The sequence below is a fragment of the Musca autumnalis genome, unplaced genomic scaffold (assembly GCF_047663935.1).
Source record: "Musca autumnalis isolate F117 unplaced genomic scaffold, ASM4766393v1 scaffold_1, whole genome shotgun sequence".
Classification (NCBI taxonomy): domain Eukaryota; kingdom Metazoa; phylum Arthropoda; class Insecta; order Diptera; family Muscidae; genus Musca; species Musca autumnalis.
In genome coordinates this window covers 110,316,569-110,332,521 of record NW_027411644.1, presented here as the reverse complement: position 1 = coordinate 110,332,521, position 15,953 = coordinate 110,316,569, and the positions used below count along the sequence as shown (strand labels likewise).

At 36.4% G+C, this 15,953-nt stretch overlaps 1 protein-coding gene across 5 annotated transcripts in view; it reads right to left on the bottom strand.

Moving 5' to 3' along the window:
* Positions 1–15,953, bottom strand: part of LOC141404703 (maternal protein pumilio-like) — a 551,168-nt gene that overhangs the window by 286,978 nt on the left and 248,237 nt on the right. The gene's annotated exons all lie outside the window — the stretch shown is intronic.

Genomic DNA, 15,953 nt, shown 5'->3' with positions numbered 1-15,953 from the left:
CCAACCAAGGAAACTATAAAACATGGCATCAGGAGAAGAAAAGTTCACCAGTCAGACAAGACAACAACATACAAAACTCAGTTCGAGTTTCATGTTTTCCTCTTTTCCCATTCTCTCAAGATTTGTTGTTCTTTAACCAATTCGTTCTGGCCAAAAAACTTGCCTGGCTCTTAACTTTTCCCTCCATTTCCAAATCAAACAGTGATCAGGGAGTACCCAAAAGCAAAGAAAGAATGAACTGAGATAAAGTTTTAGTTTGATTTTGTTTTCCATTTAATTTGATTGTTGTTCGGGGAATTTCTTGCTGTTGTGTGTTTGTTTTTTGTTCGGTGGGTGTGTTTCCCCCGAAAAGAAATTCAACATTATTATTTATTCTCAATAGTTTTGTGATACTGCTGAATTGGAAATCATGAGAGTGTTTTATTTTCCTTTTTTCCTCAAGAGGAGGTAATAAAATCTTTTTGTATGTTTAGCCAATTAATTTGCCATTAGTTTATTTTCTATCCCGGTGAGGAAACTGTTAATTTGAAGTGTTTTTTTAAGATGGCATACTATGGGATGCAACAAGAGGATAAACATTATAGATAAATTGAATTGAGGTTTTTATAGGGAGTCCTAAAGGAAGTCTTAATTGCAATCGGCTCCGAGGTAGGATCGAGGAAAAAGGGGATTTCGTGTGTCGGAAGAAAATCACGGACGCGGCGGTGCAGGAAACCAAACTCAAAAACAAATGCAGATTACAGCGTTGTGATAGTTATAACGTACTGAGGAAGGATCACACCAGGAGTGGATGTGAAGGAATGAGCTTTTCTACTGCACCAGTCAATACAGACCTATCTCGCTTGATCCTGGCTCTAATGACAAGCACATGGAATGTATGGAGGTAGCAGTATACATTACATGCACTCCAGGTTATAGGCCCAAAATTAGGCCGCTGTGGGAAGGTCATAACTGTCTGGTTTTGGGGGACTTTAATTTCCATCATAAGTTGTGGCATTATGTCCTCGCAAACGACCAGAGGCTGAGCAAATTAATGGCTCTACGTTTTGTAGGGTCAATGGGGACGACCATACCAGAATTAGTGGAGAGTGCCACAGTTCGCCAAACATAACCGTCGTGTCTCCTGAAATTCGATTCTCTAAATCTATTTTGAGATACCTACAAAAATCGGTAAAATTAAAACGCAAAATCATGAACTAAAAGTTCAAACAAATGTTGACAGCACTCCTGTTATCGGTAGAACTTTACGACAATTTTTTTTGTCGCTAACGTACCGAAAAATATTATTAATTACCGATATTATTTTTGTTTTAACCGATTTTTGTCGGTAACTCCCAAACTAAGTTAGAGAATAGCACTACTGGTCTGCTAAATGACGTCATCTGGCAACCCGTCGTTTTTCGTGGATCGGACGATCACCCCACAATTGCCCCATCAGCAGACCGCTCGATTTCATCACCTCTGAACGTAACGCCTTCATCAATCATGGAAAAGCTAATTGGCCTAGTTTCAGAAAATTCACTAACCTCCACTTCAGAGATCTGTCCCACCCTTCTGATGTTCGGGTAGCACAAAGGATGATCAGGGACATCATTACTAGACAGCGGAATTTTATGCAACCCCTATTTTTGGTCCGATTCATGTCAAATTTTGGGACTGGGCATATTTTTGGCTTCTGATTATATTGCAATCGAAACATATGACATATGCAAAATTATGCAAAATGCATAAATTTTTGCATAAGCAAAATTTATGCATTCTACATATTTTCTTATGCAACAAATATTTCAATAATAGGTACAAAAATGTCTATGTGTATAATTTTTCTGTTTAAAATTCCCTTCAAACAAGTCAATAAAATAGAGAAATGTATAACCACAGCCACAACCTTCAAAATGCCGAATATCGGGTGGTATCGTTCTATGGGGGCTATATGAAGGCCTGAACCTAAGCCGACAAATTTTAGGTGGAAAGTTTTATACCCTTAACGAAGACTAAATACCGAATTTCAGCCATTTTGGAGGGATATTGAGGGCACATCCTTCAAAATACCAGAAATCGGGAGGTACCGTTCTATGGGGGCTATATGAAGACGTGGACCAATACCGATAAATTTCAGTTGGAAAGTTTTATACCCCCAACGAAGACTTAATACCGAATTTCAGCCATTTCGGGTGGATATTGAGGGTACATCCTTAAAAATACCAGAAATCCTGAGGTACCGTTCTATGGGGGCTATATGAAGACGTGGACCTATACCGAAAAAAATTCTGGGAGAAAGTTTAATACTGCAAATGAAGACTAAGTACTAAATTTCAGCCATTTCGGTGTAATATTAAGGCCACAACCTTCAAAATGCCGAAAATCGGGAGGTACCGTTCTATGGGGGGTATATGAAGACGTGGACCTATACCGACAAATTTCAGGTGGAAAGTTTTATACCCACAACGAAGACAAAATGCCAAATTTCAGTCATTGCGGTAGGATATTGAGGCCACAACCTTAAAAATACCGAAAATCGGGAGGTACAATTCTATGGGGGCTATATGAAGACGTGGACCTATACAGACAAATTTCAGGCGGAATGTTTTATACCCCCAACGAAGACTAAATACCAATTTTCAGTCATTTCGGTGGGATATTAAGGCTACAATTTTCAAAATACCGAAAATCGGGAGGTACAATTCTATGGGGGTAGGGTTTTGGTTAGGGAAATCCCGCACCGGGAATTCCCGGAAATTCTCGGTTTTTTGGTTACGGGATTTTCCCGGGAAACAAAATCATATTTCCCGGGAAATCAGGATATATCTTTTTTTACATTTATCATAACTAATATTGAATGAATGAATGAATTAACTATGCCCGCTACTTTTATACCGTAGAATTAGAATTCGATTAGATTTTACAGAATCAATTAAAAGAAAAAGATTTGGAAATAACTTTAATCTACAAAAGTGTTTTCAGGGAAAAACGTTATAAAATCCGCACCAAAAACATGGACTATAACGACGAATTATTATTCTGATTGGTCCAAACTTTGACATCGTATTATTTCATCTAGTCATGTATCAGGTTGGAATATGGACTATATCAGTCCAGACCTTCGGGTAACCCCAACACAAAATTTAGAAAAAGTGCAGCTTAACAGCTCATCTCGATTTTTTCAATTCGTACCAAAAAGTTCTTCTTGAAGGCCCTGTTACGACGGCGCAGCTTGTTTTGGGAGGGCAAGCCCACTCTTCCTGAGGTAAAGGCCCAAAATCTCAAAAAGCCATCCGGTACCAACTACATTGGGCAGTACATAAGATAACCGTCGAAGGGATAAATCTCCCACAGTCTCTCTTTTAAATGTTTGGCAACATGTTTTGTGTGCGGCCCTAGTTAAAACGGTAAACATTTTTTCGGGGCAAATCCATTCTTCATAAGAAATTGGCTCAAAAACTCAAAAAGCCGCTGGAAACATCAGAAATATGTTGTTTGCTTCTTTTCTTTAGGTCCGAGGCTGAGGGTATATCTCTGCCGGCACTGCTGACCGATATATTCTTACTTGCTTCAAGCAATCTTAAGGATAAGAATAAAACATACGATTTTCGAGGTCCATAAAATTTAAATTTCCTTAGCTTTGAATAATGGAAATGGTCCATGTTGCCTGGAGCATTTTTCCACATTTTTCGTTTTTAATCGATAGAGCGAAACGTGTAATCCATTTTTGAGACCACAACTCTTTGAAAATATTGTATTTCTTATAAGTAAATATTGATCCACTCTCATGTTTTAAAAATTCCCGGGAAATCCCGGATTGCCGGGAATGGCGATTTTATGATTCCCGTTTCCCGGGAATGATAAAAACCGGGAAAACCCAAAACCTTATATGGGGGCTATATGAAGACGTGGACCTATGCCGACAAATTTCAGGTGGAGTGTTTTATACCCCAAAGAAGACTAAATACCAATTTTCAGTCATTTCGGTGGGATATTGAGGCTACAACTATCAAAGTACCGAATATCGGTAGGTACAGTTCTATTGGGCCTATATGAAGACAGATTTCAGTTGTAAAGTTGCATACCCCTAACGAAGACTTAATACCAAATTTCAGCCATTTTGGTAGGATATTTAGACCACAAATCCCTGAATATATTTTTGCATATGGTTTTGCATATGCTCTTTTTATGCAGATATGTACAAATATGTCAAAATATGCACGATATGCAGAATATGCAAAATATGCAAAAATTTCTGGGCCTAATTCGTTTTATTTTGTAATAAAACGAGTTTCTGTCTAATCAGATTTTCTCTACGACCATCCTAACCATATATGCATTTGCATAGGATTCCGCAGTCTAATCATTACAGCTGCAAACGCTCATATAGATTTCTGGTCGAATTCCCGAAATGAGACTAATGTTCCCAGTAAAGGCGCGGGATTAGCAAATAAGCGTGATGAGCTTGGTCGTATTAACCAACCAACCCCAGACTCAGGAGTTAGCAGGTTGGACGGTGAGCATACGCGGAACAAGTGATAGAATCATCAAAAGAGTTACAAAATTGTAGCCGGAATAAGTGAATCATGGATAACCCTGGAAAGTAAGTTGGTTGGACCTCAGCCACGTTTGGCGACGTTATCCTGACTGATCCGAAGAGTTGCACAGGTTATTTCAATGGACAGTTTGATGAGCACCCCAGGAGTGACAGGGTGAAGTATGATATTGCGAATGTCATCAGGAACGTTAAATCATCCAACGCGTTGGGCTCTGATGGAATCTAAATGATACTGCTGAAACACCTGGATGTGCCGGGAGACAAGTATCTCACTAAAGTTCTCAACCTGTCGCTAGCCATCCCGAAGGAAAATGAAAATGGGCAAGGAGGTGAATCGTACAGACCGATTTCGCGTTTGTCACCCGTAGCAAATACCCTTGGTGTTCTAGCCCTAACCAGCGTCAGAAATAGCTATCTAGTTGCCGATCATCAGCATGGGTTCCGTAAGCAGCACAGCACGCCAACAGCGCTGCATGCTATCTCCACACATGTTAGTCGACGACTCAACCAGCCGCTAACCATCCACCCACATCGTTCCCAAAGTCTGAAAATGGTCCCGGTGGTCCCGCTACTAAAGACAGACAAGGATGCCAGCAAAAGAGAATCATACAGGCCAATTTTACTTTAGTCGCCTGTAGCAAAGGCCCTTGAGGTCGTAGTCCTCTCAGCGTCAGAAATAGGTTCCATAAGCAGCACAGCACGATAACAGCGCTGTACGCCATCTCCACACATATTTGTCGAGGACACAACCAGAGCAAGCCGTGTGATAGAACAGTGATGGTACCCGTCTCGACTTACCATAAGCCTTTGATACTGTCAAACACTCCACGCTGTTTGAGGACATCTATCAGACAACCCTCCGGCCAAGCTTGAAACGTTGGATAATCAGGTACAAGAAGTCCAAGCCCCGTAAAGTGAACCAGGGAGTTCCCCAAGGTAGGGTGATATCTCCGGAACTGTGTTGACCTCTACGTCTGCTGTTTTCCACCCCTCTAGACGGCAGCGAGATCGTAACGTATACCTTCCCTGATGTCATTTGTGAAAGGCTATACTCCTATTTGTCTGATCGTGTCACCTTTCTCCAGAGGTGAGAACAGAGTTGAATGTCATGGTCAATGGTAGCAGATTTCCGACCACAATCTACCCCGAAATACTAGGGGTCACCAATCAACCATTCATGCCATCCCAATCACCATAAGGTGAATAGGCCTCGCACACCCAAACAGGTCAAGAGGAATCATCATGATCTAGAAGAATCATCATGATCTGAAGTGAGTCTTTATAGACGAGCTGAAGAGAGTCTTTATAGACGAGCTGAAGTGAGTCTTTATAGACGAGCTGAAGTGAGTCTTTATAGACGAGCTGAAGTGGGTCTTTATAGACGAGCTGATGGAAGTCTTTATAGACGAGCTGAAGGGAGTCTTTATAGACGAGCTGAAGGGAGTCTTTATAGACGAGCTGAAGGGAGTCTTTATAGACGAGCTGAAGGGAGTCTTTATAGACGAGCTGAAGGGAGTCTTTATAGACGAGCTGAAGGGAGTCTTTATAGACGAGCTGAAGTGAGTCTTTATAGACGAGCTGAAGTGAGTCTTTATAGACGAGCTGATGGAAGTCTTTATAGACGAGCTGATGGAAGTCTTTATAGACGAGCTGATGGGAGTCTTTATAGACGAGCTGAAGGGAGTCTTTATAGACGAGTTGAAGGGAGTCTTTATAGACGAGCTGAAGGGAGTCTTTATTGACGATCTGAAGGCAGTCTTTATAGACGAGCTGAAGGGAGTCTTTATAGACGAGCTGAAGGGAGTCTTTATAGACGAGCTGAAGGGAGTCTTTATAGACGAGCTGAAGGGAGTCTTTATAGACGAGCTGAAGTGAGTCTTTTTAGACGAGCTGAAGTGAGTCTTTATAGACGAGCTGAAGTGAGTCTTTATAGACGAGCTGAAGTGAGTCTTTATAGACGAGCTGAAGTGAGTCTTTATAGACGAGCTGAAGTGAGTCTTTATAGACGAGCTGAAGTGAGTCTTTATAGACGAGCTGAAGTGAGTCTTTATAGACGAGCTGAAGGGAGTCTTTATAGACGAGCTGAAGGGAGTCTTTATAGACGAGCTGAAATGAGTCTTTATAGACGAGCTGATGGGAGTCTTTATAGACGAGCTGAAGGGAGTCTTTATAGACGAGCTGAAGGGAGTCTTTATAGACGAGCTGAAGGGAGTCTTTATAGACGAGCTGAAGGGAGTCTTTATAGACGAGCTGAAGGGAGTCTTTATAGACGAGCTGAAGGGAGTCTTTATTGACGATCTGAAGGCAGTCTTTATTGACGATCTGAAGGCAGTCTTTATAGACGAGCTGAAGGGAGTCTTTATAGACGAGCTGAAGGGAGTCTTTATAGACGAGCTAAAGGGAGTCTTTATAGACGAGCTGAAGGGAGTCTTAATAGACGAGCTGAAGGGAGTCTTTATAGACAAGCTGAAGGGAGTCTTAATAGACGAGCTGAAGGGAGTCTTTATAGACGAGCTGAAGGGAGTCTTTATAGACCAGCTGAAGGGAGTCTTTATAGACGAGCTGAAGGGAGTCTTTATAGACGAGCTGAAGGGAGTCTTTATAGACGAGCTGAAGGGAGTCTTTATAGACGAGCTGAAGTGAGTCTTTTTAGACGAGCTGAAGTGAGTCTTTTTAGACGAGCTGAAGGAAGTCTCTATAGACGAGCTGAAGGGAGTCTTTATAGACGAGCTGAAGGGAGTCTTTATAGACGAGCTGAAGGGAGTCTTTATAGACGAGCTGAAGGGAGTCTTTATAGACGAGCTGAAGGGAGTCTTTATAGACGAGCTGAAGTGAGTCTTTTTAGACGAGCTGAAGGAAGTCTCTATAGACGAGCTGAAGGGAGTCTTTATAGACGAGCTGAAGGGAGTCTTTATAGACGAGCTAAAGAGAGTCTTTATAGACGAGCTAAAGGGAGTCTTTATAGACGAGCTAAAGAGAGTCTTTATAGACGAGCTAAATGGAGTATTTATAGACTAGCTAAAGGGAGTCTTTATAGACGAGCTGAAGGGAGTCTTTATAGACGTGCTGAAGGGAGTCTTTATAGACGAGCTGAAGGGAGTCTTAATAGACGAGCTGAAGGGAGTCTTTATAGACGAGCTGAAGGGAGTCTTTATAGACGAGCTAAAGAGAGTCTTTATAGACGAGCTAAGGGGAGTCTTTATAGACGAGGTGAATGGAATCTTTATAGACGAGCTGAAGGGAGTCTTTATAGACGAGCTGAAGGGAGTCTTTTAGACGAGCTGAAGGGAGTCTTTATAGACGAGTTAAAGGGAGTCTTTATAGACGAGCTGAAGGGAGTATTTATAGACTAGCTGAAGGGAGTCTTTATAGACGAGCTGAAGGGAGTCTTTATAGACGAGCTAAAGGTTGTCTTTATAGACGTGCTGAAGGGAGTCTTTATAGACGAGCTAAAGGTTGTCTTTATAGACAAGCTAAAGGTAGTCTTTATAGACGATCTGAAGGGTGTCTTTATAGACGAGCTGAAGGGAGTCTTTATAGACGAGCTGAAGGGAGTCTTTATAGACGAGCTGAAGGGAGTCTTTATAGACGAGCTGAAGGGAGTCTTTATAGACGAGCTGAAGGGAGTCTTTATAGACGAGCTGAAGGGAGTCTTTATAGACGAGCTGAAGGGAGTCTTTATAGACGAGCTGAAGGGTGTCTTTATAGACGAGCTGAAGGGAGTCTTTATAGACGAGCTGAAGGGAGTCTTTATGGACGAGCTAAAGGGAGTCTTTATAGGACGTCTATAAAGGCTCCATTTAGGGCGTCCAAAAGTCTTGCTGTAAGTCGTCGAAAAGACTCCCTTTACGTCATCTAAAAGACTGCCTTTAGGGCGTCTATAAAAACTCCGTTTCGACGCAATTAACACCCCTTTTATGACCTCTACAAATTTTTTCTTTAGTGCGTCTATGGAGCCTCCCTTTAGGGCCTATATAAAGAATCCTTTTAGTACGTTTATAAAGACTCCTTTTAGGGCCTCGATAATGACTCCCTTAGGACGTCTCCCTAACTCCGTTAAGGACGTCAATAAAGACACCCTATGGGGTTTTCTAAAGACGTCCTTTAAGGAGTCTATAAAGATTCCCATTAGTCTGTCTATAACGGCTTCTCTCTACCGCATGCAAAAATATTCTGGCGCGTGTCCTTTAAATTGTTCACATTACTGAAAAAAGAAAACAAATTTCCATTTGATAAATGAAATGTCTTGCATAATTTTAGGCCTTTATGGAAATTATAGCATGCTTTTAGGCGAATGTCACTTAAATTAATCAAAATAGTTTTTGTTTTCCTACTACAGAATTTTTTTCACTACTTTATCACAAAAGAAAACACATTCTTATTTTCTATTCAAACAAATAGTGAAAGCCACTAGTCCGGACGTCCTTATGACATTTTGTTTGTCTATTTTTCCATTGTCCACCACCTACCAAACATTTGTCATCATTAACCGTCATTATGTAATGCCAACGCCTTCATCAAAAAAAGGAAAACAATAACTGTCATTTTCTTTAGAAAATTATTCATCTTTGCTTTCAGAGTTATCACCTTGCATAATGAATGCGTATTATCCCTATTCGGCATTGCAGCTTAGAGCTTTTAGTGGAGCTTAAAATTGGAGAGAGAGGAGGAAGAGAAACAAAAATGTTTAATTTTTTTGCTTTACATATTTTCCATTGACAAATCCTACTTTTTATCTAATACCAGCTTAGGGAAAATGAATCCTCCCCCAGTGTCTTTTTCCAGTTTTTTTGTTTGTTTTTTCTTCTCACACAAAAGGGCAACTCACAGCAAAATAGAAATGAAATGCAACCCATTGATATGCCCACACAGAAACCAACCACAATTAAGGAAAGGATTGTGTAACAAGACTTCATAATTTTGATTGACAAATGTCTATCAGGCATCTTCTTCTGTATGAATGTCATAGAAAAAGGGAGACATAGAAAACGGAAGACACTAAGCCCTAGCAAAACAAAAAACGGATATTTCTTCTACTCTTACCACCACTGAGTATTCAGAACTAACAAACAAAGGTCTTAAAAAAAAACAAACAAATCCACACCATAGAAATTTCCATTCATTCATTCATTCATTGGGGGTTTTGAAAATTGGACGCATTCTTCTAAATAATCGTGGCATATAACAATCATCATCAACATCGTCATCATAATTGTAATAAGTATGCTAATGATGATGGTGATGATGTCTTGTCATCACCGCTGAGAAAAATAGCGAAAAATGTCACTTCAATTGAAACGCTTTTGAGCGTTTCCCTCCTATAAAGAATTCTTGTGTTCAGCAGTTAAGGCAAATATGACGCCATACTTTTTCCAGTAGTTGTTGCTTTGTTGTTCAACATTTCTATTAGCACTTATTTTAATTAAGGGTGTGTATTGTATTTCTTATTGCTGTTTGTTTTTGTTTTACTTCTCAAATGTCCTTTAAAGTAGGTTACTCAAGTACCCTTTCGGGAGCAAGGTGAAAATGAAAAGTAAAACTCTTAAGTAACGAAGTTTTTTTTTGGGAAAGAGTTTAAGATTTAAAGTGAATTTTACTGCAACGTATGTACATAGTATTGTAAATTCAATCGCTTTAAGGCTAAGTATTTCTAGACAAATTGCTATTTGTATATTTCTACAGACTCCTTCAGCTCGTCAATAATAGATTTCCCGCTTCAGGCTTCCTTATGGTAGGTTACAACCACTCCGTTTAGGTCGTCGTCACCTTTCGTCCATAAAGATTCCCTTCAGCTCGTCTGGAAAGACTCCCATCGGCTCTGTAAACACTCCCTTCAGAGATCGCCTATAAAGATTCTCTTGAAGGGAGTAAACAATTTAGATGCAAACATATTATTTGTTTGCAACAATTTCTAACATAACACATGTTTGGATCCAGACTACGAATTATTGAGTGTTAAAATCTTTATTTAGAAGAACTATTTTGTTTTTTAAAATAGTCAGGCTTAATCCCATAGTCGTTGTTTTAATATTTTATTAAAACAACTTTAATTTATTAGTGGGAAAAAATTGGCGATGTTTACCAAGGGGTAATGCAGGGAAGACTATAGTTTCAGATCTCGCCACAGATCTTCATCAGTTCCCACAGATCTTCGTCAGTTCCCACAGATCTTCATCATATCTGTGCCGAAATCTGAAACTATAGTCTTCCCTGCCTTACCCCTTACGAAGAAATTATTTTCGGATAGGTAAATACATATTCTTTCGTGTGTAGTGTTGTTTGAATCAGTTTTTTTTTTTTTTGACGAAACATAGCTTTTAGCGGGCTAAAATTAGACACCGCCTAAAGGCGGACACTTTACTATATTCACAGACAATTTTTTGTATATATTTTTATGTTTTATACACTCAAGATAAATGTTTAAATTTTTTTCCCATATAAAAAATGTAAGATATTTCCAAAAATGTTCAACTTTCAACGACGTGGGACCAAAAAATATATAGGAATTTTAAATATTTATATATTTATCTCTGTATCCCAATGGTGGGAGTTACTTTTCCATACCTTCCTTCTAGCCATTTCGCAACACAGAGAGGGCTTGCAAAGCCCCACAACTATGGCATATCCTTTGTGGCTGTGATGGTTTTTCCAATTATACAAAGTAGCTGGTGATAATGATGCAATTCCTGACATAAGAACATCATCCAATGTGGTCTTTTGACGATGAAACACCAAATGTCCAACAGGTGACATCCTTTTTTATGGAATATTTAGGATCACAAGGGTAAAAAGTATATAAACTGCAGGCATGTAAGTCCGAATACACAAATGTACTGCTCCAAGTGTAAAGTTAATATACACTCCGATTCATCTGAATAGAACCAACCAATTTTGCCTACAAATACCGTTATATCTAACGATAGGAGAGGAATTGAAAATTATATGTTTGTGGACATACAGAGTATATATGTAGTAGCTGATATTTTTAATACCTAACCTGTATTACGTATGCGTTATAACGGTACTTTTTACTCGCTTTATGAAAAAATTTCAAAATATTGACATTTTTTTAAATGGTTCAGCAGGATAGAACCACCATACGAATTTGCACAAATCCTTTGTCAGATGTGGAAAACTTTTACAAAAACTACTTATAATTAAATATAAAGACCGTGTGTGTCCATTTTCATCAAATATTGGGCAAAAAAATTGTATTAGGGTCTTGAAATATGATGAAAATCGATGCTTAGACCTCAAAAAGGATTCTTATGAAGAAATCGATAGAAATTGTATACTGAATTAGGTTCAATATTTTCAAGACTACAACAAAAATACAAAAAAGTCACATTTTATAGCCTTATAAGTGCGAAACAAAAGAAATATGGTAAAGATAATTCAAATTTTACCTTTCCATTTCAATGATTGATATTTTATCTGAGGAAAATGAATGAAAATCGATGGGTTCCGCGCAGTTTCGTTATGTTAAGTTTATTTAATTATATAAAATTTATTTTTAATATGATGTTGCCTTTTTTATGTTAATTCGAAAAAATATTATTAAGTTTAATTTTATTTAATAATTGGCATGACAATTTTCTTAATTCTGTTTTTTAATTTTAATTGAAAAAAATAAATTTTTAATTAATTTATTGTTGTCTTATTATTTATGAATTAATTTTTTTACTGTTTTAAATTTTAAAGTCGTATAGTTTTCTTAAGTTTTATGAATTTTCTTAATTTTAAATTTTTTTTTTATAATTTTATAACATTTATTTTTATTATTATGATGACTTTTTTACATTAATTTGAAAATATATATTTTTATTAAATTATTTTTTATTATTTTTATTTATTTTTTTTTAATTATTTTTATTTATTTATTTTTTCTAAGTTTATGGCCCTTTCTTTAATTTTATGATGATTTTTTTCAATATTAATAAAAAAATATATTATTTTATTGTTTTTATTTTTTTTTTTAATTTATTTTATTTCATTTTAGTTTTTTTTTTTAATTATATCCTCAGCATTTATGCTAACGTGGGTATAAACACTTTCATACGGGCAAAATGTGCCTCATCGAAATAATGGTTTTAGACCCCAAGTATGTTTGGACGAAATGTGTTTCAGACAATTTGGAGTCGATTGAGCAATGTCCGTCCGTCTGTCTGTCTGGCTGGCTGGAGCGCACGATAACTCTCGAAGGGATGAACCGATTCGGTTCAAATTTTGGCTTTCGTAATATATTGTCCAAACTTAGTTTAAGTTCGAAGATGGGTTATATCGGTCCACTCCTTCAGGTACTTCCCCCACAAAAGTTCCAAAGTGTTCGGAAAAACGTGGGCGCGATAACTCTTGAAGGGACCGATTTGGTCCATACTTCACACATCTTTATATATCTAACAGATATAGATCAAGTTCGAATATGGACTATCTCCCACACAAAATTTCGGATAAGTTCACTTGAAGACCTGCTCTCGAATAACTTTGATTTCTGTTGATGCAACTTGAATTCGCTACCTCAATTACGACAGTAAAAGTTTTTTCAGGGGCAAGTCCAAGTTGGCAACAACTTCCTGTACTTCCCTCCAATATTTAAAAAATGTCAGTAAAATGTTGTGCAGGATATCCCATGAACGGGGCAACCGAATTGGTCCAAACGTTGGATTTCATAATATTTTGTCCAAATTTAGTTTAACTTCTAAATTGGCCGATATTGATCTTCTCTTTATGGTACCTCCCCCACAAAAGTTCAACAATTGTGTCGATCTGTCCGTAGATGAAAATTTCAATTCACATAGGCTGAGGGTATATCTCTGTCGGCAAAGCCGACTGATACTCTTTTACTTGTTTTATAACATTTATGTTATTATTATGATTCCTTTTTATGTTAATTAGAAAAGAAAATATATATTTTTTTTATTTTTTATTTATTTTTTAATTTTATGACAGTTTTCTTAATTTATTTTTTTTTTTTTTTTTTGTAATTTTAATTGGAGAAAATAATTATTGTTTATTATTGTTTTATTGGATCGACAAAGGTCATTATTTATAAATTTAATTTTTTATTCTTTAAATTTTTTAAATTTTATTGTTTACATTAATTTTATGATTTTTTCATTTGAAGTTTTTCATTTAAATTTTACAAAATTTATAACATTTATGTTTACGTTAATTGGAAAAAATATTATTTATTTTAATTTTTCTATTTTTCTTTCTTATCGGTTTTCAATTTTTTTATTTTTTTTTTTAATTGTTTGTTTGTTTTTTAATTTTACGATTTTTTGAAATTTTAATTGAAAAAATAATAATTTTTTATTGTTTTTAGTTTTTTAAATTTTTTAATTTAAGGTTTGTTTTTAAATTTTATAACCTTTATTTTAATATTACGATTTTTAATATTATTATTATGATTCCCTTTTTATGTTATTGGAAAAAATGTTATTATTACTATTTTTTTTTAATTTAAAAAATATTTTTTAATTTTTGTATTTTCTTATAAAAATATTTTAATAGCCTTTCAATGAACTTGCTGACCTGGTCATCCATCTTGAGTGCTCTGATCTTTATTTTTTATTTTAACAGTGTTTTATTTAACTTGCTTTGGTTCCTATCTGTTTAGTTCAAATAGAGTAACTCACAGTTGCAGTTGACCAATCGAACTGAAACTTTGCACATTTTTCAGATTTGGATGACAATACATGAATATGAAACCAAAACCAATATGGGTCCATTTTTTCCTATAGCACCCATATAGCGGTACCACCCGATTTCAGGTGTTTTGAAGATTTTGTCTTAATTTTTAGTCTGAATTGTTACAGTCAATTCAGACTAAAAATTAAGACAAAATCTTCAAAACATTTGGAGTTTCCAATTGTACAGAAACTTCCCCATCACAAATTATGGTCATAGGTCCAGGTTATGGTATAGCCCCCATATAACGGTACCACCCAATTTCAGGCAATTTAAAGTTCTTAATAGTTTTACGCTTAGCCTCAATAAGTACATTCTTCCTAATGATGGAATCTCTTAAAATAGAACGCTTGCATTAAAATTAAAAATAGTGGCAAAATTAAACGGCAAGCGTTTTATTTGGAAGGTTCCATCACGAGGAAGAATATACTTATTGAGTTTTTTTAAGTGCATTTATAAATAAAACACTGAAACTTAATTTTTTTAATTATTTTTTTTTTATTTTTTATTTTTTTAATTTTTTAATTCTTTTTATTTTTTATATTATTTTTGTATTGTTCAATAAGCACTCAATGAACTTGCTGACCCAGTCATCTATCTTCAGCGCCGTAATCTAAGGCAATTGGGAAGCTGCCTTCCAGCACAGTTCTCATAAAGGTTCCATTTTAATAACCACGCAATGAATCTTCTGACCTAGTCATCTATCTACAGTGCCCTGATCTATTTATTTTTATTATTATTTCTTTTTTTTTAATTTTTTGACATTTTTTTAATTTTCTTTAATTCTTCTTATTTTTTGTTGTATTTATTTTTTATAAAAAATATTTTAATAACTACTCAATGAACTTGCTGACCTAGTCATCTATCTTCAGTGCCCTGATCTAAGCCATTTGGGAAGCAGCTTCCCAGCACAGTTCTCATAAGGGCTCCATTCTACGTGTGGTTTGCATCCGAAACCTTGAAATGCCTTGAAAAGCATGGTCATCATCTCAATAATGAGATTATGTGGTATCGAAGTCGGTTTGACACGCCATTATACACAACCTAAATATTCATAAAATAGGGCTAGGATTTTTCTAAAGGATTTTAGCCACCGCCACCATATATGACCATTTGTGTCCAGGCATTATGACAATTTGGCCCCCTTTCCTGCGTACAGACGCCAAGTAAAGTAAAGTCTTACCAATTTTTTTTACACCCTCTACTGCAAGACCACTTAAAAGACTTCATTTTAGTTAAATAGCTAAGGAAAGGATCAATTGGAAAATCACATCACAACTATTAAACAAGACCACAAAACAAGTTTCACATGCGGTTAACACGCACTTAAACGCATTAAAGGGGATCAAAAGGGGTCATATATGAGAAACTTTCAAACTTCCAAACGTTCTGAGAAAAAACTTCAAGAGAAAACCGAGTAAAAAAACAACAAACAAAAAACTTTCAACATATTTAACTTTTTTGTTAAGACACAAACTTTGAGCCCGAACAACTTCTTCTTTCATGTTTTGACGTTGTTGTTATTCTTATAGCTCCAGGCTGGAAAATAGACAGCTATGTTTGTATGTCTAACCCTTCATCTTCATTTGGGGAAATGCCTGTCTATGGTATTGCCTTTTTTTACTCTTTACTATTAACTTACATGGATGCCATCATCATTATATACATATTTAGAGATTTTACTAGGTTTCTTTACAGGATTAAAGGAACTCACACGGACACA